The sequence below is a fragment of the Lygodium microphyllum genome, chromosome 2 (assembly GCF_053477565.2).
Source record: "Lygodium microphyllum isolate KBCC chromosome 2, Lygodium_microphyllum_v1.1.10, whole genome shotgun sequence".
NCBI classification, from domain to species: Eukaryota; Viridiplantae; Streptophyta; class Polypodiopsida; order Schizaeales; family Lygodiaceae; genus Lygodium; species Lygodium microphyllum.
The window spans coordinates 18,444,468-18,458,708 of NC_141136.1; the positions used below are offsets into that span (position 1 = coordinate 18,444,468).

The 14,241-nt window shown below is 37.3% G+C and overlaps 1 protein-coding gene across 2 annotated transcripts in view; it reads left to right on the forward strand.

Moving 5' to 3' along the window:
- Positions 1-13,299, forward strand: part of LOC148039525 (putative pentatricopeptide repeat-containing protein At3g47840) — a 128,953-nt gene extending 115,654 nt beyond the window's left edge. Inside the window, exon 3 of one of the 2 annotated variants that reach the window (XM_087691638.1) lies at positions 12,929-13,299. The gene's annotated coding sequence lies outside the window, so the exon portion shown is untranslated. Of the gene's footprint in view, positions 1-10,482; positions 10,878-12,928 lie in introns of those variants that run through there. The other variant, XM_087691630.1, reaches the window with a different exon arrangement.
- The last annotated feature ends 942 nt before the right edge of the window (positions 13,300-14,241 follow it).

Consider the following 14,241-nt stretch of genomic DNA (forward strand, 5'->3'; position numbering starts at 1 on the left):
TCTCGTTGGATCCAGTAGTGATGGTGAGGATGGTCCTGACACATGGTATTTCTACGATTCTCTTTATTAAAGAAAAAAAAAAGGAAAAAATATATATCGGTCATGGGAGAAAAGGACTTAGGTCGCTATCATGCCGATCTATTCTTCGAGAAAAGGTGGAAACACCCTCGGGAGTAGGAAATTAAAGAAAATTAAGAAAAGAAAAAAAAAGGAAAAAACAAACAAACTATTATGGGAGAAAAGGAAGGAATTCCCTGTCATAGTAGGCCTCATTCCAAGAAAAGGTGGTAAACACCCTTGGGTAAGAAGCTGGCTGTGGAAAAGGTGGTAACACCCCATAATTCAAGATAGCTGACTCACCAGCAGACCTTCTTTAGATACAATTTCAAGCCACCTCCCTTGGTGTGCTATCTCTATAAATTCATCAGTTCATCTAACCCTTTCAACATACGATCTCTTTTCCAACCCAATCGAAGTACAAGACCTGTTGGCTGCCTCGTTGGGTACGCCTCATCTTCAACACCATGATGACAATAATAGACGAATCAATCTTCATTGATAAACAATTGAGTTATGTGAGCTTTCATCCTAACAGGATGGGCTGTGAATATGGGCTACCCTCTGTATTTATCAGCAGAGTGTGAGACATAGGGTGGGGTGAGTGTCTAGTCCTTTCCCTTTACATTTAACAGAGAGGTGCAATGTATGAATGGAGTGTTGTACGCACGGGTTGGGCCTCAATGCACAAGCATGATTTGTTCCTATGCACTACACTATAAGGCTCCATAGCCTTTCTTCTCGCACCATATGTCGGCACAAGGCGAGATGCACAGTTGCACCAGTAATTGCACACAAGGCATACAACCTCTACACAAGTGACTATGAAGATAACATCAATAGGTTTGAGGAATGGGCTGCCCTCTTGTATCTATCAACAGTGTGAGACAAAGGGGGGGTTGAGTGTGACTGGTGTTTCCTAAATCACTTATTGAGAGATGAGGATTGAGGGACATTATGACAATTGGAGTCAGGTATGTTTTCATTTTCCTATGTACACATGGGATTTGTCTCTACTATCACCACACGATATGTCATCCTCTTCTATACATTGCAAAACAAGGCTCCTTGGCCTTCTTGCTTGCACCTATGCCAGACGGGGTTGGACGTACTCATGTACCATCAAGTGTGCATCCTAGCATGCTCCCTCTGTACCATCCCCCTTGTCGATTCCTAACCTGGGTGTGAGATTTGGGTTTCACTCATGATTCACTCGAGTGATGTCAGTACTGGGGCGAGTGATTGGTCTTTCATTCCATTTGAGTGATTGTTGTCATAGCATGTAGGGTTGAAGGTCACCATAGGGGTTTGGCATGAGAAGAATGTATGGGGGCTCAAGAGCTTAGACTTCGGAGATGGTAGAGATAAGAGAAGGCTTGAAGGTTTTAAGCCAAGTTCTTGAAGATAAGAGACATCCAGGTGAAGGTAGATTCAGGGAGAGGAGTAGACGGAAGAGAAGGGATTCGAAGAAATTGAAGACGTAGAAGAATACAAAAAAAACAGAATTAGAAAATGTAGAAGAATACTAATAGAGATGAAGTCTGTCAGTCTCTTTCAGCATTATGAGAAGATATAACTCTAGTACACAAAAGTGTGTATAAATTAATACATTTCTCTATGTTTCTCAGATCACCAATCTGATGCTTCCATTAGCTCCGAAAGGGGAGTAAAATGCCAGCATACTTGGCCAGAATTCTACCAGATCACTCCATCTCCCCCTTCAGAGTGTTGTTCATTGCCTAAAAATAGCGATCGTGCATCATGTGATTTCGTCAATCTCTCTTTTTACATAAAATCCTCTCAAATTGGCTAAAAGCTACATGCTTTCTTTTACATGTCATCCTAATCTAGAAGTTGTCTATAGTTATATGGATTTTTACAAGAGATAATATTTAGAATATAAAAAATTGGCTAAAAACTTGTCCAAAAAAATCTAATATTTTAAACCATGGGCACTAATACTAATGCCTAAAGTGGCATTGGCTCTCTAAATCTAAAAGGAAGCCACACTCTAGTTTTTTTACATGGTGTGCGCGTAGCAGCACGACACCGAGTTGAGTATAATATTCTTCGCCATCGACAATTTTTCGCGATTCCCTCAACAAAGCTGCCTCCTTGGGTATTGCTACTGTGTGGTTCCTACCCCCCTAGATGTGTACATGCTGCAAAGACACCTTGGTCCCTCCTACATCCGATTGGGATATAATATTCGACATCGACAATCAACCTTGATTCTCTCCACCATGGGCGACATTTTTCTAACCCTACACCTTTTGTTTTATTAGTGATGGTCAAGTCTTAAGTATGGGGACATCAACAGTTGTGGTTTGATGTGTGGTTCTAGGTCCCTGATGTTCGGTTTACCCTTCCCTTTAGGCTTTAAGTGTCGGGGTGCGTCCTTGCGCGTCTATGATGCATATCCCCTGCATATACCTTAATTTGATCATGCATCTATGCCATGACTTGCTTTTACCCTGATGGGGTCCCTTCCCCACCCATCCTTTCACTTTTACCCCACTTTTGGGGTTGTTCCGTTTCTCTTTCCCTTTATCCCTTGTTTTGAAGTTTTTCATGTGAACATACCCTACATTCATTGAAACCCCAATCCAACCTTCCGATCCTGTTTGTCCCTTTGAACTGACCATTTTTCCTTTTTACCAACCCTGTTCCGCTAGATGGATCTTGTTTTTGAACCTTTGTTTGTCAACTAGATGTGTTTCCATGTGAACATATCTTGATGAATCTTGAGTTATTAATTTTTGAACCTTTGTTTGTCAACTAGATGTGTTTCCATGTGAACGTATCTTGTTTTCTTTCAAACACCAATATGACATGATCGCCCTGCCCTACACCTTCCATATGATATTTTTCCTTTTTACACACTATCATTTCGAAGCACGGTTCATCGATTATTAATTTTTGCGGGTTTTCGAGACATTTTCGTGCGTATTTTTTTACATTTTTCCATGTAAACATGCCCTATTTTCATTGGAATTCCAATTCAATTTGACAGCTGTGTCCAACCAACCTTTCCTCACATTTTTCCTTTTTTCTCCATCCTATTTTTCTCGTTGGATTTTTAGCTGTTAAATTTTTAACATGTTTTTGGGTGTCTTTTTTTGTGTTTTTCATATGTGAACCCCTCCTCATTCCCCAAGACATGAGTTTTGATGTGACCCCTCCATGAATCCCCTTCCTGGACATTTTCCTTTTTATTGCCCTTCGTTACGATACTCGATTCTTTCCGTATTAATTTTTGAGTCCATTTTTTAGTCTATTTTTTTGGTTTTTTCCATGTGAACGCATCCTATCTTAGTCGGAACCATGTTCGGATGTGATAGATTTGTTGGGTACGTTATTTTTCACATTTTTCCTTCTTTCTACCCTACGTTGTGATAAACAGATTCTCTGATATTAATTCCCTGTATGCACTTTAGGGCTCGATTTTCACCTTTTACCCATGTGACTGCCCCACATTCTCTTCGGACCCCCTATTGCATTTTTCCATTGTCTTCCCCCTACCTTTCGGCACATTTTTCATTTTTACGGCATTTCATTCCAATGCACGGTTTAGGTTTTATTAAAATTTTCGTGTTTTTGCGTGTACGCACCTCCCGCGTTGCGCGTGAATATCGGGGTTTTTTAATTTACCCGTCCTCTGCTACATCCGTCGCACTGTTCACTCCTATGCAGGTGTCCTGACCATCTATGGGTCCTGCGACTGCAAATTTTTTTACCCCTACCCCTCGCTTGTGCGCGGGACGAGGGGCTTCCTTGTTTTTTTTCTCTCATTTTATTATTATTAATCTTATTTTTTAAAATGTTAATTAAAAAATTAAATTCCCCCCCTCGCTTGTGCGCGGGACGAGGGGCTTCCTTGTTTTTTTTCTCTCATTTTATTATTATTAATCTTATTTTTTAAAATGTTAATTAAAAAATTAAATTCCCCCCCTCCCCGACGGTTCCCTCCTCTCCTTTCTCCCCCTCCCCGACAGTTCCATCCTCTCCTTCCTCCTCCTCTCTCCTCTTCTTTCTCTTTCTTTCTTCCTTCTTCTCTCTCCCCGACCCCTCGCTCTCTCTTTCCCCTCTCTCCCTGCTTCTACTCTCCTTTCTTTTCTTCTTCTTCTTCTTCTTCTGCACCACCTTGCAGCCGCCCCTGCCATCGCCGCTGCTGCCAAGTCCGTCGCTGCCGCCAAGTCCGTCGTTGCCACCTCCTTGGCCCTCCTCCCCACCCCACACTAGCCCTCCTAAGCCCCTCTTTCTCCCATAACCCTTTCCCTTCCCACACTTCCCCTACTAAGCCCCCCATTCCAAGCCTTCCCCCCACCCCTACTAAGTCCCCCCTTCCTCCCATAACCCTTTCCCTCCCCCTACTCCCCTACTAAGCCCCTCTTTTCCCCCATATACCCACCTCCCCCTAAGCCCCCTTCCCACCTTTCCACCCTTCAACCCCGCAGAACCCCCCTCTTTTCCCTAGCTCCCTTTCCCCCTCTTTCCCCTAACCCAATGCCCATCCCGTACTTAGCCCCCCTTTAACCCACACACATTCACATTCACCATACACGCAGTTGCGGGTGTTTATGACATTGTGTATGGGCGCGGGAATTGTCGTGCTGTATTAGGAGTTCCTTGTACATGTTTACACGTGGGGATGCACGTCCGGTCTTGTTCCTGTGCTGTTGCGTGCCCATCTGTTCACACGTAGCTGTTCACATGCAGACCTTGGTACCTCTTTTATTATTTTCCAATAAACTCGAGAAAACACCTAAAAATATTTAAAAACACTTAAAAAATTCATATAGATCCAATAAAAATCCAAAAAATAGCAAAAAAATTCTTTGACAGATTCAAAAGTTTTTTGGATTTTTTTTAAGTTGTAATTGCAATAATAAATTGTAAAAAAGTAAGAATATTCAAAATCAATTTAAAATTTATTAAAAATTAAATTATATTTATAAAAAATAAATAAAAATTAAAAACAATTCTAATTTTTTTTCAAGAAATCCCACTAACTCATTTGAATATTTTTAGAATGTTTCATATGTTAAAAATGTTGTACTAAATGGATAAAATATTATTTAAAGGCCAAAATGCTAAAATTTTTACCGAAATTTATAGAAATTTGATTTTACATTTCAAAAATAAGATGAAAACTGTTGAAAAATATAATCACATTGTTGAAATCAAATGGTTCAATTCTCTTTTTAGGTTGATTGTAGAAAACTTGTTATTAATTTTTTTAAAAAATATAATATAAAAAATAAATAAAAAATACATAAATAATAATTATTATTATCACAACACACAAAAATTAATCACAACTAACCAAACTAAATAGGACCACACTAACATTTCCTTGATAGTTCATTTGTAAAAAAACAAGGTATTGCATTTTTTTTAAAATTAGTGGCTTTTCCCTTTTCTTGGACTCATTGCATCTTGGGATTAATCTGTGCGCCCTTAGTTTCTTGCATAGACTTCCTACCATATATTTATTTTTTATATTTTTTGCTTTATTTATTTTTTATCATCCCATAACTACTATTAATTGTTAAAATAAACTTTAATCACTCACTTTTTCACGTGCGCTCGCGCTAAGCACACATTTTTTAATAAAATAAAATAAACTAGCCGTTTACTTAGTACGTACTTCGTGCGCTACAGACACATCTAAATTTATTTAAAAATGAACTCGTCGTCACAAGTGCACCCACTACATAAACAGTGTTAAACACGCACTTACTTTTTAATCAATGAATTTGCATTTAGAGACCTTTGGGACACAGAGTCCGGTTTTTGTTTAAAGCATCGCTTCACCCTAATAATTTATAATTAATATTTTTAGAAGGAATTGCCGTCTTCTTTTTAAGGTTTAACACCTAATAAAATTGCACCCATTTTAAAATAATTTATTAGACAAACAATTCATTAAAACTAATTCCTCTCACTACACTTATTCTCCTTTTCAATAAAAGCGCTTTGTGGGATGGATATATGTGCCATCTTGCAAGTTGTAATTGCTTACCAAAGTTTTGGTCATGTTATGAGTGGATTGTTGTATTATGGTTTGGTTGCTATGACACGATTACAGGTACGATATGTAGTTTTCTTTTCTGCCTAATATAGGGATTGAGGGTGTTCATTGTCTTGTATCGCATGAAGCTTTCGGTTATATATGTGTAGAGGCCATGTCGAATTTTTTCTAGGCTATGAATTGTTTGGGGTGTTAGTTGGTTAGTCACGTCTGTGTATGTCTATTCTGGGTCGATCTCTTATTTATGGTTATTCTACTATTTTGTAGGCATTCACTGTGATTGTCTATGTGTGTAATCTATTTGAATGGCATCTCAAGCTCCTCCTCTAGTTCAGTATGTCCCATTGGTGTCTCACGATTATTCTTTATTGATGGAGTCAGAACTTATTAGCAAAGCAGGCTTAGCCAAGTTCATCGCACTTTCATTACCACTCATTATGGAGAATATTGATACTTGCGATTAGTTTCTAGTCTCTTACAGTAAGAGGTATGGTAATGTGAGGAATAGTTATTCAATTGACGGCTAAAAGTTTGGGCAAGGCTTTGCCTTTACCCTATCGGGGAGACTCTTTTCCTACTGCTTGACAACTGTTTTCGAATGATGATATTTTTAAATTGTTGCACAAGCATACACAGGATGTGTTGGATCCCAAGAAGGTTATTACCATTTCTGGTATCAATGTCTCCATGATCTCCAATCCTGTGTGGAAGCAGCTATGCCAATTCCTTTAGGACAGACATATGCATGCCAAGACACTCTCTAACTACCTTTCAAAGGAGTTGTTTACATGTTCTAGAATGGTGTTGAAAGGCATAACACTTGATTGGAATTCCTATCTTTTGTCAAAAATGGATCAACACTTTGTCAAAGACACAAGGATTAATGTAACTAATGTTACATTTGGTTCCTACCTTTTTGTCTTTTTGGCATATATTGCCCCTTCGAAGGAAGTTTCTACCTTGATAGCTGATCCACTAAAAGCCCATTTCCTTGCTAAACACTCTGATGTCGTCATTGAGGATCTTGATCATATCCCTCTCCTGTAGTAGTTCAAAGGAAACACTTAAAACGAGTGGCTGAATCAACCCCAGCTCCTCCTTTAGTCTCCATTTTCTGATCAATCTAGTAGTCACCTACCAATTTTCCTCACAATGCTGAAACTTTTCAGAGCACATCCTGAGGGTACTCTAGAGATTTCCATCCCTTCAGTACAACACTTGGTAGCTGGAGATGCAATTCCCTTTCTATGTCAAGATGTTCAACATTCTATTGAGCTCTCAGTGACTATCTGTATCCAACAGCTCTATTCCTCTTGCTATGACGAAGTCTAATAAACCAAAGAAGAGTTGAAAAAAGCAACTGCAGAGCCAACTTCTGCTCATGAACGCTTTTTTGATCTTTGTACCCAAATGGAACAATAGTCTAAGATCATTGATGCTAAAAAAATGGACATTTCTAGTTTGCACACTCAGGTGGTTGACACTACAACCCAAGATGTTAATGTGACTAAGGAACGAGATAGATTATTGAAGGAATCTCAAGAGCTCCAGGCTCTGCTAGCCACCTAGACAGAGGAGCTTAAGATAGAAAATACCACCTTGGAATAGAGCAGAATCCAAATTTAGTAGCTTAACGAGTAATTGGTCTAGTCATGTTCTTCTACACCAAGTCTTAGGCAACCAGTTTCTTCTTTGACCCCTGCGGACTTGGCAGTTCTCCAATGACAGACCGCGTTATGTTCGTTGTTTCAAGCTAAAGTGGAAATAATATAGTGCAAGATGGACTTATTATGGTCTTCATTTGAGCAATTTTAGGAGTATGTTCCTCCCAACCATTCCTTTTTTTTCCACTATTAGTTGCAGAAGTTGGCCTTCTATATTAACCTCTCAACGATGGATCTACCTCTTCCAAAGGATGGTTGGAGTGGAGCTTGGTCTTCTGATTTGCTAACAGAAATAGCTCGTATGGACTTTGAAGATTTTGTGACTTCGAATAAAACGCTGCTGTCTTATATGTATTTACGAGGTGATTTGTTGATTCTAGATGATGAAGATCTGGCTTGGTATGTAGGGGATGTGGTCTTACAAGTTGCCTTGTATGTCAAACAATGGGAGTTAAGGATAGATGAAATATTCCAGTGCTATTCTTCTAAAGTGCCTGGTTGCCCTGACACTTTATGGCATTCAATGATTGATTTTGTAGTCCTAAACCAACGACAAAATAAAGCCTCTACTCATGTTGAGAACACTAACCAGCTGAGGGTGGATCTTCTGCCTTATCTTTTCTAGAACCATCCATTTGATTCATCCTTCTTTGATGTCTACCATTGACAATTTGCTTCAGGTCCCTCCATTCCTAGCTTATTTTATTATCAAAAAATGGCCCATTGATATGATGCTTATTTTTCCCTTTATCAATCCAACTCAGTAGCCATCTTACCTCTCATTTTCCAACCTCAGGGTGCTTCTTAAATTCCAATTTTTACCTATTGTTCTTTCATTGAAGATCGAGTAGTTTTCACTTCTCCACCTTGTCCTTCCCCATCTATCCATATTCCTTCCACTTTTCTTGCTTATTAGTTAACACCTTTCTTAGCCAATTCACCTAAATTCTTAGCTAATTCTTCTTTAGGTTATTCCTCATTTTATGATTTTGCCTATCCATCTCTTCATCCTCTTTTATCCATTCCTCTTCCATCTCCTCCCACTTCTATTTCTCAACCCCCTCCATTGGTTAGTGGGTATGAAGGATTTAATCAGCAGATTCCAAGAAGAAGAGGATGAAACTCAACTGATTCTCTTACGAGACTATATATTAATTGGCCATTAATTCCATGGGACTGGACAATTGCTAGTCAAGCCTACTAAACTTATCTCCATTTTTTCCAACAATATTTACAATTTCTAGATCCTTCAGTGAGATTGACAGCCCACTTTACTTGATACCTAGCATATATGAATAGGCATTCACATAATGATCAAACGGACATTCCAAATTTATGTATAAATATCAATGTGAACATTGATTTTCAACAACTGGATATCCTATATTTTAATGCCCTTTGTATGTATAGTAGATATATTGTTTTGCTAAAAAGGATGTGCTGCCTTTAATTCTTTTAGAATCCTCCAAAATCTTTTGTGGATGAATTCTTATCCATGGATCATTTTCGTAATCATCAAGATTTCAAGAGGGATCATCTTCACTAATATCCCTGGATGTATATTCTATGCTTCTTAATGATATCTCACTCTTTTGGAGGTGCCATTCACATGGTTGTTTTGTATTTTTGCTATGTTAATTTCTATGTGATGAGTTTGTGGTGGTTGAATATTGGATTCGTTGGAGAGCTCTCTTTTCGACGATTAGAATTGATGGTGATGGTGGATGGAAATCCTACAATGCAAAGCTGAAGAACCTCTTATATCATTTACAAATTTGTCATGACTTTCTATTGTTATAAGATATGTTACTGGATAACGATGTTTTCCTTTAGTTGTATTCTTTCTTAGATATAGGTGACAAGTTGGGGTCATGGTTGGGTGGATTATTGAAGATACTAAAGAAGATCGAGTTAAGCTCTTAATAAACTTATATTATCACTTTCTTAGGTCGCGAGGACGCTTCCTTATTAAGTGTGAGGATATGTTGAATGTTGAAAAGACTAGATTTTTTTTGGTTGATTTTTTATGGATTTTAAGTGATGATTATTTTTTTTGAAAGTTTTTTAGAGTATTTTGGATGATATTGATTATGTTTTGGAAGCTCATAATGATTATCAGTAGAAATATGAGGTTCTGTGATGTTCTGATAGGTTTTGTTAACACAATATTGGTGAGTTTGGGAATCTTCCAATTCTCGATTTTTGAATACTAAAAAGGTGGCACCCAGATAACATGCCTATCAATTTCTTAAAACCATATGATGTGATCTATCATTGGGAAGCGCTTGAAAAATGAAATCTATTGAGCTATAGAGCACACAATTTGGAGTTATAATGTTCAAGTTATGACAAATGCAAAGATTTGACCATGTGTCCCAAACTTATGGAAAATTTTCATATTTTCCAATATGGTGTTTGTCGAGGTTTTGATTGGTTCTAATACCTTTTGTTTAGCTTATATTTTGTTCTAATTTTCTTCTGTATGAAGTATGGATTGATGATTGATAAAGATTGAGGTCTTTTGAAATATCATTGAATGTTTTTTTGATAGTTTGGAATGGTTTTAGTATGAGTTATATGGTTTTGATGTTTTCTGTTGATCTTTTGTAACCCTCTGCTGAGCTTCTCTAGAGCCTCTGTTCCTGCTATATTTCTATTCTATTCTGTTCTATATGCTTCTGTAAGTGTTCTGTGGAATGTATGTGTAACTTTGGAAAAGTTTTATAGCCTTGGAAAGAGGTGAATGTAAGTTCAAAAGAGCTCAAAGAAGTGGAAGAAATAGCTACTGAAGACTCAAAAGAAGACTGGAGTGAAGTGACAGTGATAAGCTATGAAGAGCCACTATAGTGGCTCTAGTAAACTTTCATACCAGACACACCTCTTGGAACGGGCATCCATGACCTAAGAAGGATTATTATGAGTGATTAATGAGTATTGTAGTGCGGAGATGATCTACTATTGATTGAGAGAGAAAGAGAGAGTTAGAGATAGCCAATTCTATACAAAACAATGTATCTACTTACGAGAGACTGAGAGAGAAAACTATGAAGACAATGAAGATGAATCATATGTGATTTCTTTCCATTTAAAAGTGTTGTATTCTTTTGTGTTCTTGTTAGTTTTGATGGATTCTATGAAGATGTTGAACATTATGGTTGACTCTATCAAATCCGTGGGAGATATCTACTATGATACTGCGAGAAGATTTGTTATTTTTCTTGTTGTGGTTCTCTAAAGAATGAAACAAAAGCTTGTTGATGTTATAAGATAGATTTTCTTGTAGTAGAAACCTATTTTCCTTGGTGTCTCTCTTGGGGCTCTAGTTTAAAATGGATTGTTTCCTTGCTACACTTTATGAGTATGCCATATCTTTATATCCAAAACTAAACTCGGAGTATTTGCTAGGTAAACTCAAACAGAAGGTAGGATAATGTAGTCGATGTGTGGATGCTAAATTTAATGATCATGAGGAGCCTTAGGAGGTTGATGCTACTGATGTCATGTTTGTTTGCGATCCTAATAGAAAGGGTATTTACAGAGACATTTTGCAAGTTGGATACGAAGAGCAGTTGTTTTTCTAGTAGCCAAGGTGCATTTGGAACCTTTATTAGCAACTTACAAAATAGTGGTAGTTGAGATAGTGAACATGGTGAGTGGCTTGGATGATGATGAGGAAATTGCTTTCCTAGTAGCCAATGTGCATTTGGAACCCTTTTATCCAGTGGATGCGATGCATATTAATTAGCAATACTTGGATCCGTATTTCCCAATTTATCATATCGACCAACCCCCACCAATACCGACATAGAATCAAATTTCTCAAGATATGAAAATCTTGATTCCAAACTCTAGAGAAAAAGTGGCTCAAGTTTTGGCTATAGTTGAATGAAATGTAGCAAAAGTGCTTAGACAGGAAAGAGAGTTTAAAGCACAAATGCAAAAGCTGGCTAGGGTCACGGAGGACTACACTGTCTACAATATATCTTGGTTCGAAAGACATTAAGTCAATAAAGATCAATGCTCACTTGAAACCTAAGTTTTGAGAGCAACTCATTACTCTCTTTATAGAATTTAAGGATGTATTCATATGGGATTATGCAAAAATGAAAGGATGGGATCCTAGGTTTTATCACATGATTCTTTACCATTATGCTAAACAAATTGCCTATGCATTTGTTAAAAAGGTTAAAAGTGATGACGGCCTTTATGCTTTTGTGGATGTAGAGAAAGAAGTTAGTTTGCATATGCTTAAGTTAGAGAACAAAATACATCCTAAAAAGAAGATGAAAATTGGGAATATTTGGCTAAGAAGTATGCATGTGCAGGATGACAAGCAAAAGATGTTTCTTATGGACCTAAACTTCATGCTAGTGGTCAAGCTATGGATGAACATATGAATATTCATGAGGAAAATGTTCCTTGCACTTCTAGGTATTCTGTGGCTAATGGTTTGAAAGTTAGTAGTATGATACATGTATTTGATGCCATGCAAAAAATTACAAGTTATCTACAATAGTATGATAAGGAGAGCACTCAGTTAATGGTGATGGTAAAAAATCTGCAAGTTCAGCTTTTGATCAGGAGCTAAAATCTGAGTAGTAGTTGTATCATAAGTAGTAGGAATATGATACCATGAAGTTGAAATATGAATACCAAATTGCAAAATTACAGCAGGATATTGCAAAGGGCAAGATGTCAATCACTTTGTTTGAGAAATGCACTCATAAATTTTAAAGTAAATGCATTGTCGAAATGGATAGCTTTATGGAGATGCATGTTCAATTGTTGCAAGTTGATCATAAGCTCTTAAAGGAGAGGTTTCAACCTTTGTAAGAGGTTAAGAAGCAAATATTGAAAAACATTGAGGTTGATGTTGATGCATCAGTGGTTTTGAAATTTGAACTTGAAGATATAAGAAATGCTTTATTGGTCGATGTAAGGAATGTTTGGGAAATGGTAGTTGAAATATTCATTGGTGTTATATGTTAGCTATATACAATGCTCAAGGGTACATTTGTTTCAATAGCTAATGAATCATTATTGTAGGAAAAGGAGATATTGATTTCATAAGGTTCATGAGTTGGAGAATATATGCATGAAGTTGACTGACAAATTGGACAATGTTTTAAATACTAAAAGGAAAACTAATGAATATGTTACTTCTTTGTTGCAGGAGAAAGAGTTTAAGACTGTTGACAAGGATGCCATGCTTAACAAAGCTCTTCATGAGGTGAATATAGAGTTGAAGGGGATGAAACATGATTCTTCTTTGGTAGTAAGTAGTGATCAATTAGTTATTGAGGTGTCTTCTTGTATGACCATTATACCTTATATGCCTAGCTACAATCTCTAGTTTTTGTTTCAATTATACTTTTTATTTTGTCTCATCACAATCACTAGATTCATTTTCTAGACACTTAGGATTGGTTATACAATTGCACTAGAGGGCTTTGAGTATCCTAGAGGGGCTCTACTCACTTTTTCTTAATGTGGCTTGTTAAGGGGCACAACGCCTCTAGCAATCTATAATTATGTTCTTTGGGTTAGTCTTCATGCTACTTAATTTTCATACCTCATGTTACTAAGCTGCATGCTGGCTGGTTGGAGACTTGACTATCCTAGTCTCATCTAGTGAGCTATGCCAAGTGTTAGGGCTTGAATTGCATAATCTTAATAGATTACTACTATTGTTTTCTCTTTCTAGTTTTATTAGGTACTACTAACAATATTACATTGTTAAGAGTATTGAGGAACATTACTATTAGTACTATTTTGATTATACAACTAGTTAAGATTGTGTGTTCTTTCCTCTTCCTCATCGAATTTTCTCATGGTATCAGAGCAGTCATTTTAGGATATCATGTAATGTGAGCCTTATGTGTGTGGAATCCCCGTTCATTGCATTGTTTTACTTAAAGTTGAAAATGGTATCTAGTCTACTCTTAGAGGGAGCTAAAAATCTCAATGGAGCAAATTATGCTATTTAGAAAGTGAAAATAGAGTCACTTCTCTTTTTTAAAGATTATTGGAATCGATCTCTATGGATACACTAAAAGTAGATAGGCTACCAGAGAAGAATTGGACAAATGGGACAAGAAGGCCATGTTTGTTGTCCATAAGATGAAGCTTAATTTTGATGATATTCTCATCCATCGAATGGAGGTGATAACTTCTAAGAAAGCTTAGGAGACCTTGAAGAACATATTTGAATCAAAAAGCACATCAATGAAATTTGAGCTTGTTAGATATCCCTTTAGACCTAAGTTGTGGGATGTGGGAATATTCCTTGATCGACTAGGGAAGGTTCATAATGTGGTCATACTTGCCAACCAAATTACATTCTCAGGCTATAAAAGGAAGACCCCTCTAAAGCCATCGTTAATATTTCTTTCACCTAGTTAGAGTTCTTCTAGCTACCCTAAGCTCTTCGCCTATGATCTATTTGGGGATCACCATCTAAGCTTCACTGTGGAAGTGCACGGGTAG